General features: G+C 38.0%; 1 long non-coding RNA gene across 1 annotated transcript; it reads right to left on the bottom strand.

Moving 5' to 3' along the window:
- Positions 1-4,552: 4,552 nt before the first annotated feature.
- On the bottom strand, positions 4,553-11,051 carry LOC107088666. Its single transcript, XR_001481391.1, has 3 exons — positions 10,893-11,051; positions 10,688-10,809; positions 4,553-5,897 (listed from the first exon to the last, which is right to left on the bottom strand). It is a non-coding gene; the product is annotated as an uncharacterized LOC107088666 (long non-coding RNA).
- Positions 11,052-14,654: the final 3,603 nt, after the last annotated feature.

The raw sequence follows: 14,654 nt of genomic DNA, 5'->3' as shown, positions 1-14,654 counted from the left end.
GTAATGTAACAAAAGTAATTCCTCCCTGGGAGTATTAAAGTATTTCTGATTCCTGGTTGATGGGACAGGTGTTGTTAATGAAATGGTGCCCAGATTGAAAGAGCTCCTGTGTGTCTCTGAATGTGTGCATTGATGACTGAAGGACATCTTCTGCCTCCATTTATCTGTTTACTACAGTCTGTTGAATTCATGTTAATGTGGATTTAAAGACATTTCAATTAGTGGAAAAAATTGCAGGGGGGAATATAAACTGACTAATCAACCAAAACTTTTGCGACCCCCATGCACTACCTCCGTGGACCGCCTAGGGGTCGCGGACCCCCTGTTGAAGACCTCCACTTTAAACCTTATGTTGGTTACTGCACTACCCTGTTAAAGGAACATTTTCTACAATTCTGGATGAAAACTTCCTTATAATCAATTGTCTTAGTTTTATAACTAATTGCAACAACGTCAAATTTAACTTTGCGTCTTCTTGAAAAACTATTTTGATATGTGGCGAACAACAAGTTGGTGCAGCACTGGGTCCAACCACAAAGAAATTAATTATCTGGATGAAACAAATTATTTTGATGGATTATATTTTTTTAAATACCAAAAGACCATAAGGAAAATGAGCTTAAATTAAACTAAACCAACGAGTCTATTTTTAAAATGTAAGTGGTAGAAGTAAAAAGTTGTTTGAAAAATAATTACTCCAGTAAAATTTCTACTTAAGAAGGTAACAAAATATTTGTACGTTGTTATTTGACAACTCTAGAGACCATCGGTGTACAAACTGCAGCTTGAGGAGAAAAAGTTTAGGCTTTGGTTTTAAAACAATATGCCAAACCCTAAATGCTTTACATAGCCTTATTCAAGTGATTATTAAAAAAAAAAAAGAAAGAAAGAAACAGAAAGAGTATGAGACAAGTGCAAACACACAAAGCCACCTGTTGAAAATCACAACAACAGTATTAGTGAATCAGCCAAAAAGACAGTGTTACTCTGGAGGAGCTGCAGTGATCTGTAGCTTTGAAGTGAAGGAATCTGCAACTTTTAGTTGCCTATTCCATGTGTTTGACCTTTTAGAAAGGAGAGGAAGAAAGCCACTACTCTTTTTCAGACTGAGTTTTGCAAATTTCATGTTATTTTCTCTTCACACGCTTGGCCCTCGTATTGACCAATACAATGTTTTTGTTAGTGTCCATGCAGATTAAATGAAATGAAATCTGTGCTCCTCACTCCAAAGGATTGCCCACCACCAGAAGTGAAAGATTGTGATTTATAAAATGCTTTTTGAAAAGAATGCAATTCATTAAACTGAATCTGAAAAACAGAATTTAGGAACAAAAGTAAAAACTGTAAAGGAATAATACATTTTGAAAATTTAATTTCAAAAGTATGAAATCTGTAGAAAAAATGAGAAATAAAATGCATAAAAAAATAGAATATGAAATAAATCAGAGAAAACAGCAAAGTTACTTTGTTACTTTGAAAACCTTTTTTGATTACAAAGCTTTTCAAAGTTCATTTCGAGATTGTATTTTTCCCCCCCAAATTTCTTTTTACAAAATGTGTTTGTTTTTTTTTCTCATTTTCATGTAAAAAAAAACATGTTCTTTGCTGGCAAGAGTAATGGAGGATTACAAATTACATTGACTTCACATAGCTGCTGCAAGTCCAAGTTTTCAAATTTATTAAAAAAAAAAGGGATTTGCAAAGTTTTCAGTCACCAAGTTAACAACTGTTAGCAATAGAGGCTCTTAATCTGCTTCCTTTACTTTCAAACATTGCTGTTAATTGTTGATTACAGAAGGGCTGAGTGTTTGTGTACGAAAAGGATTTTTATGCAGTCGTACACACAAGGAAGCCATATTGGATTTTGAGGATGAAGCTAGTGAGATAATGTTTTTAATATTGTTCAGTTTATGTTTTTATGAAATCACAGATTAAAAAACAAAAATGATGAAGTCAAAAATCTGTTTAGATCATAATGCCTAAATGATGACCTTCAATGTGCCGCACCTTTTAGGGGTGTTTCAGCTTGCATTCCTGAAACAAATGGCACAATTACTTTCTCAGTATGCAGTCAAGTCTTCCAGAGTCCTGTTAATGACCTGGTTATTTTTACTTGAGTGTATTGAAGCAGGGAGAATCTATTCTGACATCTAAAATTGAGGAATTCTGTTCTAGTTCATGGCACCTGGATTACTTTTAAAATGTCTGCCATCCATTTTAAAAATCATGCATAGTTTTTGTTTCACCTTATCAACATGCACATTCTATCAACCTTTAACTGAAAACAGTTTGATATATTGCAAGAAAATGAGCAACAATCTTTTTTTTAAATGAAGATTGTTAAGGGTTTTTTTAAGTTACAAAAGATAAAAGCACACTGCACTCGAAAAACGATCTAGAAATAAGTAAAAATGTCTTAAATTAAGTGTATTTAGCTTTAATCTGAGTAGGTTAAGGAGATAGTTTGCCAATGGAATGAATATTTTTACTCTTAAAATACGACAATTAGAAAATATGCACTTAAAATAAGACAATGCAGTTGTGTTTTCCTATTTTAAGTGTAAATTGTCTTGTTCCATTGGCAAAATGTCTCTTTTACCTCCTCAATCCAAGAACAAATGCACATATTTTAAGAAAAAATGACTTATCTAGATTTTTTTCTAGTGTGCAAAAATCAAATAAGTAAAGAATTTCTTAAATTAAGTGTACTTACCCTTAATTTGAGAAGGTAAATAGGATGCTTTGCCAATGGAATTAGTATTTTAACTCTTAAAATAAGATAATTCGATAATATGCTCTTGAAATAAGACAATGCAATTATTCTTTTTTATTTTTAATGTAAATTGTCTTGTTCCATTGGCAAAGTTCCACACACCTACTCAAATTAAGAAAAAAAATCACTTATTTTAAGAATAAAATTACTTATTTATACTTATATTTGTTGCAGTGCAGTGAGGCACTGTCAGCCCAATGAGTAAATGTATAAAAGTAGGTTCCTAGCAGTGCAGAGCGGGCTGATGGCAGTGATGTCAGAGTGCGGACAGAGTTTACATTCCTGCAGTCTTCAGCGAGCGATGAGAAGCAATGTGCCATCAACACGGCTGTCAGGTCACGCTGCGTACAGCTCTGATCCTGGCTCAGATGGACAGACACAGACACTCCTGGTCACTCCAGCAGGACTTGAACCGGGCTCAGAATGACTTCGGTAACATTTGTGTGCTTCCTGACATCGCTGAAATCTAGTCAACCGCTTTTAAAATTGTTTTGATAAGAGGGATAGCGTTGTGTTTAGAAAGGCCTCTCATGTTGATGGATGTGGGCTTTTTCTTCTGGAGCTGACTCGCTCTGACTAATGCTAAAGAAGAAGAAGGTGTGATGACACCTGTGTGTGTGTGTGTGTGTGTGTGTGAGTGTGTGGCAATATATGGCACTCCCTTCTCAGAATCACCTTACAGTAAATTTGGCACTCGGGCTATTTGTCAGAGCTCACCCTATCCATGATCTATTTCCCATCTTCCGTCGCTGCCTAAAAAAAAAGGAAAAAGATATGTCAGCAAAAAGCTATTTTGGATCATTTAACCTGATTTATTTTGCTCAAGCAAGCATTTGACCCAACCTTTACATCTGGTTAAGTGGTTCTCTCCGTCACTATATATAATAAATGATACCAGCTAATCGCTCTGGAACCTAGAGTTTGTTTTTTTAAATTTCTAAGCCTGTATGAATTAGCCTCATATTAAATTAGCACAAGTTTTCTATAAAGAAAAGGAAAAATTTCTGTACAAGTCTTAAAATGAAGTCTGCTTTTAAGACTTGTACTTGTTTTGACTGATGATTCCTTAAAAAGAGAGCTGCTTCTGTCATGATTTTATCAAGAGCTCGGACCCACATGCAGAGAAACCAATACAGAGAGACCAGGGCAAAAGTTTAACAGGTTTATTGAGAAGGTTGTGGAGATTTCAGTGTTCCTCTGAACACTGCTCAACCGTAACTGAAAGGTAAGGGGAAGACACTGCGATTAGTTCAGGTTCAGTGGGAAAATTGATTCTCGAACTTGAAAAGAAATGGTTTGCAGACTCACCTTTCTAGAAAAGTGGTTGACTCTTTGACTCCAGTCGGTGTGGGGTGTTCCAGTGTTTGTCTCATTCGGTGGAGGGTGGACAGGGTTTATCCAGAATGCGGCTGTTTGCAGGAGAACGGAGAAACTGACTGCCACTCAGATTTCCTGCTGTACTTGAACGGGTCATAGTGGAGATGAATCCCTTGCTCAGTGAGAAACTCAAACGATCCCTTGGAGGAAAGTGGATCCAAACCTCCAGTTTGAATCCCCAGCTCAGTTTGAGGCTCAGTTGATCCTTCCAGGGAGAGAAGGTCCGAAACGTCCAGTTTGCAGGAAGACTTCCTGCCGAGAGGCAAAGAGAAAAATAGCAAGATTAAAACTCAGGTTGACAAAAACTCAGCAACTGAGCTTGGCTAGAGTACCCTAAACTGGCAACACTCTGGCGTCGAGGTATAAGCAGTCAGCAGCTTAAGAGCACTCCGTTAATGAGGTAACCCTTTGCAGGTGTGTGAGGAGGTGAATCAGGACTAGGCGCCGCCTGGTGGAGGAAGGAAGACAAACACACAAAACACAAACCACACAGACAGGAGTCCTAACTTAGGACCTAGCTACAGACCAAAGCTCATTTATGATGACTGAATTGGTGCTTTTATATAATTATTCTGAAATGCTAGATATGCACCAATTTGAAATTTGCGCCTGACTTCGAGTCTGCCTGCCTTTAGTCCTTTTATCCGGTTTGAATGGCTAAAGCCAAATGTAGCTGATTTCTCTGGTTGATATAATATGGAATCAGTGTTGATAATGTTTGTATAATTTATGTATATTTCTTCCTTGCATAAACAGTATTCAGTAACTTTAAATTCATTGCTGTCATATTAACTGTTAGCATTGTTATAATATAACTAAACTTTATTAATCTCTGGAGAAATTTACCTCTGCATTTAACCTATCACCTTGGGGAGCAGTGAGCTGCTACTGTGAGGCAGTGTGGGGTTAAGGGTCTTGCTCAGAGACCCAGACAGGAAGCTGTGGGATCGAGCTTGGTACTTGCATCCTTGCCAGAGCACAAGCGCACTGCTCTTGCCACTAGGCCAACGCTCCCCCTGAGCTTGGCCAGTGTTACCAAAGCAGATAGTTGTGTATTGAATTTGGATCCTGCCCTTATCTCTGAGATCTCCAACAGGCTGCCAACATGTTCGAAACCCAGAGCGTAAAAGTTCAAGAAGATAAGACAGATCAAAAGTGATTTAGTCTGTTGAGCCTTCATGTTATCTGCTCACAGTCTCTCTTTGCAGATTGAATAAACCACAGACTTGTTTCAACCTGTTGTACAAATACACTTTGGTTGTTGATACGGGGAGCAATTAGATTATATTTGGTTTGTTTTTTTCATTTTTTTTTTTTTATTGTAAATAAACCCGTTGTAAAAGCAGACAAATTTTGTAAAATGCCAAAAAAATGTATGTAAAGCTCCAGAAACACAATAAAGTTTGAGCATCAATGGAGAGGGGTGAGGTCAGGATGAGGGAAAGTGAGAGTGAATTTGATAGGACTGAATAGTATTAATAAAATTTAACATTGCCCTAACTACTGGTTAAAACAATACTTACCTTAATATTGCTATTGGTCTGTATTCCCTTGCCCAAAACTTCAACTTCTGACTCATGGTATGAGATGGTTTTCTCTAGGGTCAAAATCAGTCGGTAAAGTCTGTATAGGTCTACCACTTTCATCATTGTTATGACAACAACAATGGAGAATATGAGCTTCCACAGCCAGGAAATGCTATCACCTCAGAGATGACATCAAGGCAGCTTCCTCCAAATCTAGAACACTAACAGAATCAGAACCAGAATCAGACATACTTTAATAATCCCAGAGGGAAATTACTTTTTTTTACAAGCTCCAGAACATTTATATATATATATATATATATATATATATATATATATATATATATATATATATATATATATATATATATATACATACAACAAACCACACAAGATAATATAAATATAAATATATATGCATATAACTCTTCTTTCTCTCTCTATATATATAAATGTATAGTTATGCATATGTATAACTGTGTATATATGTATAACATATCCAAACATGGGGCTGTGATGTAGAAATATTTCAGGCTACGCTGGCATTCACTGTTTTACCCAATAGGAGATTTCATTCAGGTGATTTGCAGTTGATTTCTCAGTCGTGTATCTCTGACTGTGACTAACTGGATGTGCTCTTTTCATCCTCTGACATGGGAGCTGGCTCAGAGCTTGTCTGCCTGGCTGTTCCTTTCCTGGATGGGGCCGCCTGTGGAGCTGGTTTATAGCTGCTTTTTGTATCTCTGCTTCTTTCATCTTGAACCCCAGTCGGCCTCAGCAGATGGTCGCTCACACTGAGCGTGGTTCTGCTGGAGGTTTCTTCCTGTTAAAAGGGAATTTTTCCTCTGCACTGTCGCTACAAGCATGCTTAGTTTGAGGGATTCCTTCCAGTCAATGAGTCGATGAAATCAACTGTTTTTTCTTAGATAGAAAACTTTGAATCAATTTGACTGTATCTAGTGAATTGTAAAGTGCCTTAGGATGACAGGCATTGAGAATTGGTGCTATAGAAATAAACTGAATTGAATTTCATTTCATTTCATTTAGTTTATTTCATTTTAGTGCTGCCGTGCATAGGTTGAGTTTCAACCCAAATAGACTAAAATAGTTGCAGTCTATATATTGCAGAATCAAAATTTTTACCATAACTTCTTTTTTCTCCAGGTTTTTATTGTCATTACACTGTCACAGTACAGAGCAACAAAATTAGCCCTCTGCATTTTGCCCATCCCCTTGGGGAGCAGTGGGCTGCCACTGTCTGTGGGAGTGGGGCTCGAACTCAGAACTTCCAAGCTCTATGCCCTAACTACTATGCCAACACTGCCCTCAGAATGTAAAGCCCTATATTGTCGCACAACGCGGGAAATGCATTTAACCCATCCCCTGGGGGGGCAGTGGGCTGCCATTGTGTGGCGCCTGGGGAGCAGAGTGGAGCTTTCTGGGGATCAAACCGGGTACGTGCAACCTTCTCACAGCAAAAGCGTGCTGCTCTAGCCACTAACATAAAGACGGCACCCATAAGGCCCTATTCATGCTGTTTCAATGTATCTATTTTAACTTCAAGAATAATAAATAATTAAAAAATATATTTTTTTATTGATTTTGGTGTAGTTGATTTAGCTAAGTTGCTGTCTACTGGTACTTCATCAGCTAAAAAGCAAAAAAAAAAAAAAAAAAATCAAAAGATTCTAGTAACTTTCTTTTTTTCCTGATTGCCTCTTAAAGATTTGCCTCATCATTTTTCCACAACTTTTACAGCTATCCAGTAAACATTTTAGGAACCAAAGATTTTTTTTTCTCTTTTGTTAGCATTTTGTTTTAGATTTAGGTTTGAAGAGAAAGACAGGATCCATCTGTATGTGTGGAGCTCATTGGCTGCCTAAAGGCAAAATGAAAATAAGGGGTTGTTAAAATATGTTCCCACAGTTTAATAAACCATGCAAACAAATTTGCTCGAAGCCATAGTTCTGTTAGAGAAAAAAATAATAGATCATAACTTGGGTGCAGTTCAGCTAGAAACTTGGACAAATTTGTGCCTCAGGTCTCTGTAATTTAGATGGAAAATGTAGCAAAACTGATGTAAACTTTTTTTTCCTAAACAGGAGAAAAGAAGCTTATTTTCTTTAATGTTTTTTTCTCATGTAAAACAGTAGTCAGAGTTGATGCTTGATGGCTTCCTAGGAAATTCTAACAAAAGAAGAAAAGAAATCAAAACACGCTTGGCAGGTTAGGTTGTCAGTTATGCATTATTATCAGAAGTGGTAGCAGCAGCAACGCTATTAATGATATTATCTTTTATGGGGTTTTGTTTTTCTTTGTGGGACTGTCTAAACTAAAACTGCAGGCAGACCCTATTGGCTCAGTCGGTGCTGTTTATTCTGTTAGATCTGCTGCTCGAACATCAACATGTAGTCTAAACAGAGGGGGGGAAAAACTATTTCCTAAACTTACATGAATGTTTTGAATGAATATTATGAACAAAAACAGAGTTTCTTTAGTCTTAAAAGTGGGCCTTTTTTGAAACAGTGAAACAGGGAGTGACTCTGTATGTAACAACAATGTCTTTCTCTGCAAAAAATAAAAACATTTTGAATGTTTTCTCTTTATGTGCATCTTGCTGTGTTTTTTTTTGCTGTGATTTAACCTTAAAAGGTCAGTTGAATGCAGGATCATAGTGGTCCCTGGAGAAGTGGATATACTTGCGCTCTTTTTTAATGCAGCCCAGAAACAATGACATGTAAGACCGCTCAAAAATTTCTTTGCAGTATTTACTCATGTCATATAATTTTGACCTCAGGGAGGAAGGATTATGAAATAACTAAATACTGGCCCACAGACTAGTGAGAGACAATTATGGATTTTGAGGGAACTATTCCTTTATTCTGAATCCATCTACATACATGACATCTATTCTGTCACTTAGCAAGTCAGTAGTTCCTTTTGTAAACTGTCTCTTTGAACAGCTGATTTGCAACAGTTTGTGTGGGCCGCTATTAACATCAACATAACTTAATCAGGAGCAGTTTGTTGGTATTACTGGTCATACAGTCAGCCCGCATGAATATAAAATACATGGCAAATAAGGCAAACATGGCATTTCAGTTATTTTTTTATTATCATTTATTTAAATAAAACATATTAGATTTGAATTTTACATCCTTGTTCATATTTCAACTTAGAGTTAGAAAGGAAAATCAAATGCATCTCCAGCTGTCTACTGGCGAGAGGTACACCCTGGACAGGTCACCAGTCCATCACAGAGATCAAACAGTACAAACACCCATTCACGCACACACTCACACCTAAGGAGAATTTAGAGAAGCCAATTAACCTTACAGTCATGTTTTTGGATTATGGGAGCAAGCAGGAGTACCCGGAAAGAACCCACGCTGCAAAAAATTGAAATCTTAATAAGTCATTTTTTCTTAAAATAAGTGCATTTTGTCTTGAATTAAGGAGGTAAGTGAGACCCTTTGCCAATGGAACAACACAATTTACATTTAAAATAAGAAAAATAATTCTTATTTTAAATGTTTTTTCAAGTGCATATTTTCTAATTATAATCTAATCAGTAAAAATACTGATTCCATTGGCAAATCATCTTATTTACCTACTGAAATGAAGGGTAAATACACTTAATTTAAGAAATTTTTACTTATTTCAAGATCGTTTTTGCAGTGCACACGTGCACGGGAGAACATGCAAACTCCATGCCAGGAATCGAGCCGGGAACCTTCTTGCTGCAAGGCAGCAGTGCTACCCAGTGCACCACTGAGAACCCCTGATAAATAACATAATAAAGTAAATAACACAAAAGCAGACATATTTAAATCATATGAACAATAACTTATCACGCTTATCTTTGTTCTCCAAAGAGAAGTTTGTCTCAGTGTCTCTTCTTCATCAATGTGGTGCAGTCGGTTGGTCAGCTAGTTGACCGATCGGTAATGTTTTCATAGGTACCTACTGGAGAGCTTTTGCTGTTTTCTATTTTTGTGCAATGTGTTTTTTTTAGTTTTTTTATGGTCGTTTTCCTGAAGGCGGCAGTCCTATTTTGACCACTTTCATTTATGTGTGTCTGACGTGTAGATTGGATTTTGTGAAGCTTTCCAAAGCTAGCCTGGGTGCCATTCCGAACTTAGTCCCGCCCACAAGGTTTGAGGTCGGGAAGTTCGGTCTGGCTCTGCTCCATAGTAGTGCGAGTATGATCGCCCACCCTCTGGCGATCCAATCAAATTGTCAGGGCGGGCTTTATACGATGATGGACAGATGATGAACAGTAACGTAATCAACCACGTGACCAAAGCGTGCTTGGGCAACAACAACAATGGCTGCCGCTGGAGAGTTAAGGTGAGTAGATTCTGCTATTAGGGCTGTTCTAGAAGATATCGACAGCAAATTCATTTTAAAAGAGGAACAGAGAAACGCGATCTCGGCTCATCTTCTTATTCTAGGCGTGAAACTGCACGCTTTGATTTTTGTTGACAACAACTGTGCCTGGCTTAACATACGTCACGCACTCCGTTGCTCTTATTGGTTGTAGGTCTATCCAATTGAGTGCAGAGGCATTTTTTTCCTGGTTCGTTCGAAACACGCCCCATAATCACAGCTCTATGGAGCAGTATCAGACTCATATTCTGACTAGAATTGAGTAGGACTACGTCAGGCTAGGCCAAAGCACCTTTCCTGCTCTGGATAGTGTTCTTACTGATGACCCTGTGAATGCTGAACGTAGTGGAGCTAGAAACAAGTGGTGGGAGCTATGATCTAAGACATTCAGATTCTAACTTTTGTGTGGAAAATGTGGTCCGGAGCAAAGAATCTGAAGTCAGCAGCTCTGTTTGAAATTTTGCTGCACAACTAACTATTTTATCCCTGTGAGTTCAATTCAGCTTTTTTTAGAATTTCAATTGCTTTATGGGGCCTCAAATCCTAATGTTGTTTTACTGTTCTTGTGTTCATGTTGCCTTAGGGTGTTTGTGTGTGGGTGTGTGTATATTTTGTAACTCACCCCAGTCATTTGGACGTGATGGGATGGGGCGGGGCTGGCTGGCAATTTGATCTCTGTAAATTTTATGGCAAATCCAACTGATGACATATTTATCCACTTTTTCCACTCTCTTCTCTTTTTTTCTGCCATACACAAAAAAACGGCAAATACGAGAGGCCAGCAGAGTGAATCTCACAGCACCGAACAGGATTTTGTTTATACTTACCTTCCCAATGATGTGTTTGTTTTAGGAGTGAAAGTTCAGAGATTTGTCATCAAGCTGGGCTTTTCTCAAAGCCTCCTCACGTCATGGGTCTGATTGCACTGAGGAATACAGTGTGCGTCCGTCAAAATGAAAGCATTATTCTAACAGTCGGTAGCGTGTGGAGCGGCAAATGCCTTTCTAGAGTAGGAGGTGAGCGATGAGAGCGAATGAGTGCAAACTACCCCCCAACCCCCACCCCACCCCACCCCAGAGGCAGAGGAAACCAGTCCTGCAACTTTTTCAGGTTAGCCCACTGTGTGAGGTGTTCGAGAGTCAGATTTGTTTTTTCAGACATGTTTTCCTGCTTCGTTAAAGACTAACATCATATCAGAAAAGCAAAAAGCAAACAACGAGCAGTGCTGCAGTTCCTAATTTCTCTTCTAAATTTTTATTTTTTATTTTCATTACACTGTCACAAGAAATTCTCTGCATTTAACCCATCTGCTTGGGGAGCAGTGGGCTGCCATTTGCGGCGCCTGGGGAGCAGTGTGGGGTTAAAGGCTGATTTAAACTCCGGTGCACCTCTCCAAAATTGTAGGTGACTGCAGACAGTGCCAAAAACAGGAGGCCTTGTTTTGTTTGTATGACCGCCATTGTGGAAAATGACTCTTGAAGATTGACCAGGAAGAAGAGCGAGTTGTGAGAAAACATTTGGACCCTTTTTCCACCTGGATCCCTGCTCTTTTTTGACGTCATGTCCCTGCGTTGTCGCACAAACTTGCCCCCACTACTTCACCGCCCTGGCCGTATCTAGACACACAGCTAGTTGGTGATTGTCCCTCTTGGTTGTGGCGTGGAATAACATAGCGCAGACCACGCTTCAATATTGGGCATAAATCAAAAATAATCTGCAACAATCTGCTGTGGGAGTATAACCAGCCCTTAATGGTCTTGCTCAGAGAGCCAGAGGGTTTCAAACTCACAACCTTAGGATGCCAAGCCATATGCCCTAACCACTAGGCTGCCACTCCACTCCACATGTTACTTCTGATGTTTAATGCTCATGTTACTCCTCTAGAGTGTATTCGCAGTGGCAATTCTAGATAAGCCCAATAAGGTTACAAAATTAGACCCTCTAGTACGGTATCACAACCCATCAGTTTTTCTTTCACCTACAGTTATCTTAGCCATATTTTGGAAGTAGTTTTCTTTAAAAGGCACGCAGACATGTCAGGTCACAAATCTGGGGGGAAAATATTATGATTTCATATTATTCAATATCCATGAAGCGAAACAAGTTTGGTTCCACCAAGAACCTTCAAAACTAGTCAAGCAATACTGAGTTTTTTCAGAGGGGACCAAATGTCCAGCTGCCTGAGAAAACTAGAGTTCACTTGTTAGGATGGGAGACAGTTGAGAAGGTCAACTGCGATATACTTGTCATATCTTTAAGGATGAATGGCCAAACAGATGGCAGTCCTCACTTAAAGGCATCTCAAATTTACCAGAATTTTAAAAAAGAACTTCCTTTTTAGGCAACAATAATCACCTTTAAATAATTTCTACAGTGAAGCATGGGGGTGGCAGTATCATTTAATGATATTTCTTTTGGTCTGCATGGAGCATAAAAAGACTCCAGGTCAATAGAGACTCTTGCTTCAAAAATAAGACAAGGATTCATCTTCCAAAATGACCCAAAGTGCTTAGCCAAGAGAAAATAAAAACAGCTTGGAGACAGTCCATGTTTCCTGGCTCAGCAAAAATCTAGGCTTAAATCCAAACGAGAATCACTGCAAATGACGAACCATAAAAGAATCCTTAGAAGAGACTGGTAAGAAAAAAAGGTATAAAAAAACAGGTGGGCCAAAAGATACAGAAGAGTCACAGCCAAAAGAGTCAAACAAATTAAACCATGGGTGTGAATACCCATAAAATATTGAATTAACAAACCTTTGGCAGTAAAATTATTATCTTTTTGCTTTAAACTTCTTTAGTTCTATAGGTCTGATGAAAGGAAAATCTTGCACCTATTCTAAAATAAATCTGCAACTTAAAAAGATATAGAAAATGTAAAAAAGGCGGCAAGACCGACAGTATTTTTCAGATTACATACAAGTTCGACAAGTAGAGGTGTAACGCAGTTATTGTTTTAAAATGCAAACCAACCGACAACAGTTTTCATTACCTCAGGGTATTGGTTACGCTTTGGAAAGGATTCCTAAAAAACAAATTATAACAGGTATGGGAGGTGTTGTTGTTGCGCAACTGTTTTTGTGCTTTTAAATGCAGGTACCTTGAGAACTGCAGGCAACTCTCTTAACAACCATTTCTTTAAAAAAAATCCTTGAGAATTTTGTGTCTACAACTAACTAATGACTTAACTGACAGAACAGAATGTTTTAGAGGTTTTAAAGTCTGTTTGGTAATCTTTTCACAGCAAAGACAAAGGATCTGCTCTTCTGGTTCTCTCTTATGTGGGGTCCTGTGGGACACAGTTTTATGTCCCTGTCACATGCTTGTCAGGAGGCCAAGCAGTCTTGGAGGTGGGACCCAAGCTGGTTGAAAGAAGAACATGCTTTGTAGAGTTTTCAGCAGACAAAATTTTTATTTCTTCTTGTGCAGGACATCAACCAAACCACACCAACCAAGAACAATGGCAGACATGTTTCTTAAATAGAGGAGGAACTAAATTGGAAGAAACCATTTTTAAAAGGCTGTTCAGCTTCACAATAAGAAGAAAGGGAAATTTTGGTTTAAACAAACAACTACTTAAGAAATACTTTTACCAATAAATACAGAAACAAATATTTTAATTCAATCCAAACAAATACTCAAACTCAATAAAGAAAATACCATATATCAGATCAACCTCCCCCCTCTTCAATTATCTAATGGTACAGTCCTGTACACACCTGCTTGGAGAATGAAACAGCAGAGGTGAGTATTTCAAAATATTTTAAATCTTTAAGCCATGAATGTCCCTTTTATAAATGAACAAAAAAAATATATTGTAAAGTGAAATCAATGTACCTTTTTACAAAAATAAAAACAAGATGTGGCCAACCAAAGAACCACAACCCAAACAAATCCACTTCACCCAAAACAACAAAAATAAACCAACGTAGAAAACCAGATCCTGTGTTTAGCTGCTACTATGGCCAATATACAATTAACAATGGCTCATTGTTACAGTCCCCTTTGCTATTCTCCCTCTTGATTATAAAATATCTAGTCTCCTTTTGTGGTTATGCAGATAATAGACAGATTTATTGTTGTTACACTGTTAGACAGGAGAGGAAATTGAAAAATTATTGCTGAATGTTTAATATTATCATTAACACTTTGGACCACATTCTCCTCTTTACTGATTGCTTAAAGTTTTGTGTTCAACATCATCTGGCTGAATCTGGGATGCTTCTAGGACTGTGGCAGCTTTGAAGTCTTTGAAATCTCTGAAGCCCAAACAATATGATGTTGACTAAAACTGAGCTTATGGGAGTAATACTTCTGTTTTTTTACACTAGACTAGAGTAGGGTTGAGCTCGGTCACAGTCCACATGTGGGGTGTGTATGTAAATATAAGCTAAGTTGTTGCATACCATCAACAACATATTAATCCTGCATCAGATTCTGTTGACAAAATTATTTTTCATATCAAACGAACACTGGGGGATCCTGCTGTGCTGCATTCTGTGCACACCTGCAACCTCATGGCTCAGCAGCTGGTTAAAGTGGGTAATGCCTCCTTTGCCCGATACCAGTGGGTAGAACAAGGAAAGTGGG

This window comes from Cyprinodon variegatus, unplaced genomic scaffold (genome assembly GCF_000732505.1).
Source record: "Cyprinodon variegatus isolate N-32 unplaced genomic scaffold, C_variegatus-1.0 Scaffold226, whole genome shotgun sequence".
NCBI classification, from domain to species: Eukaryota; Metazoa; Chordata; class Actinopteri; order Cyprinodontiformes; family Cyprinodontidae; genus Cyprinodon; species Cyprinodon variegatus.
The sequence above is the reverse complement of the archived record's forward strand: the minus strand, read 5'-3'. Positions and strand labels throughout refer to the sequence as shown.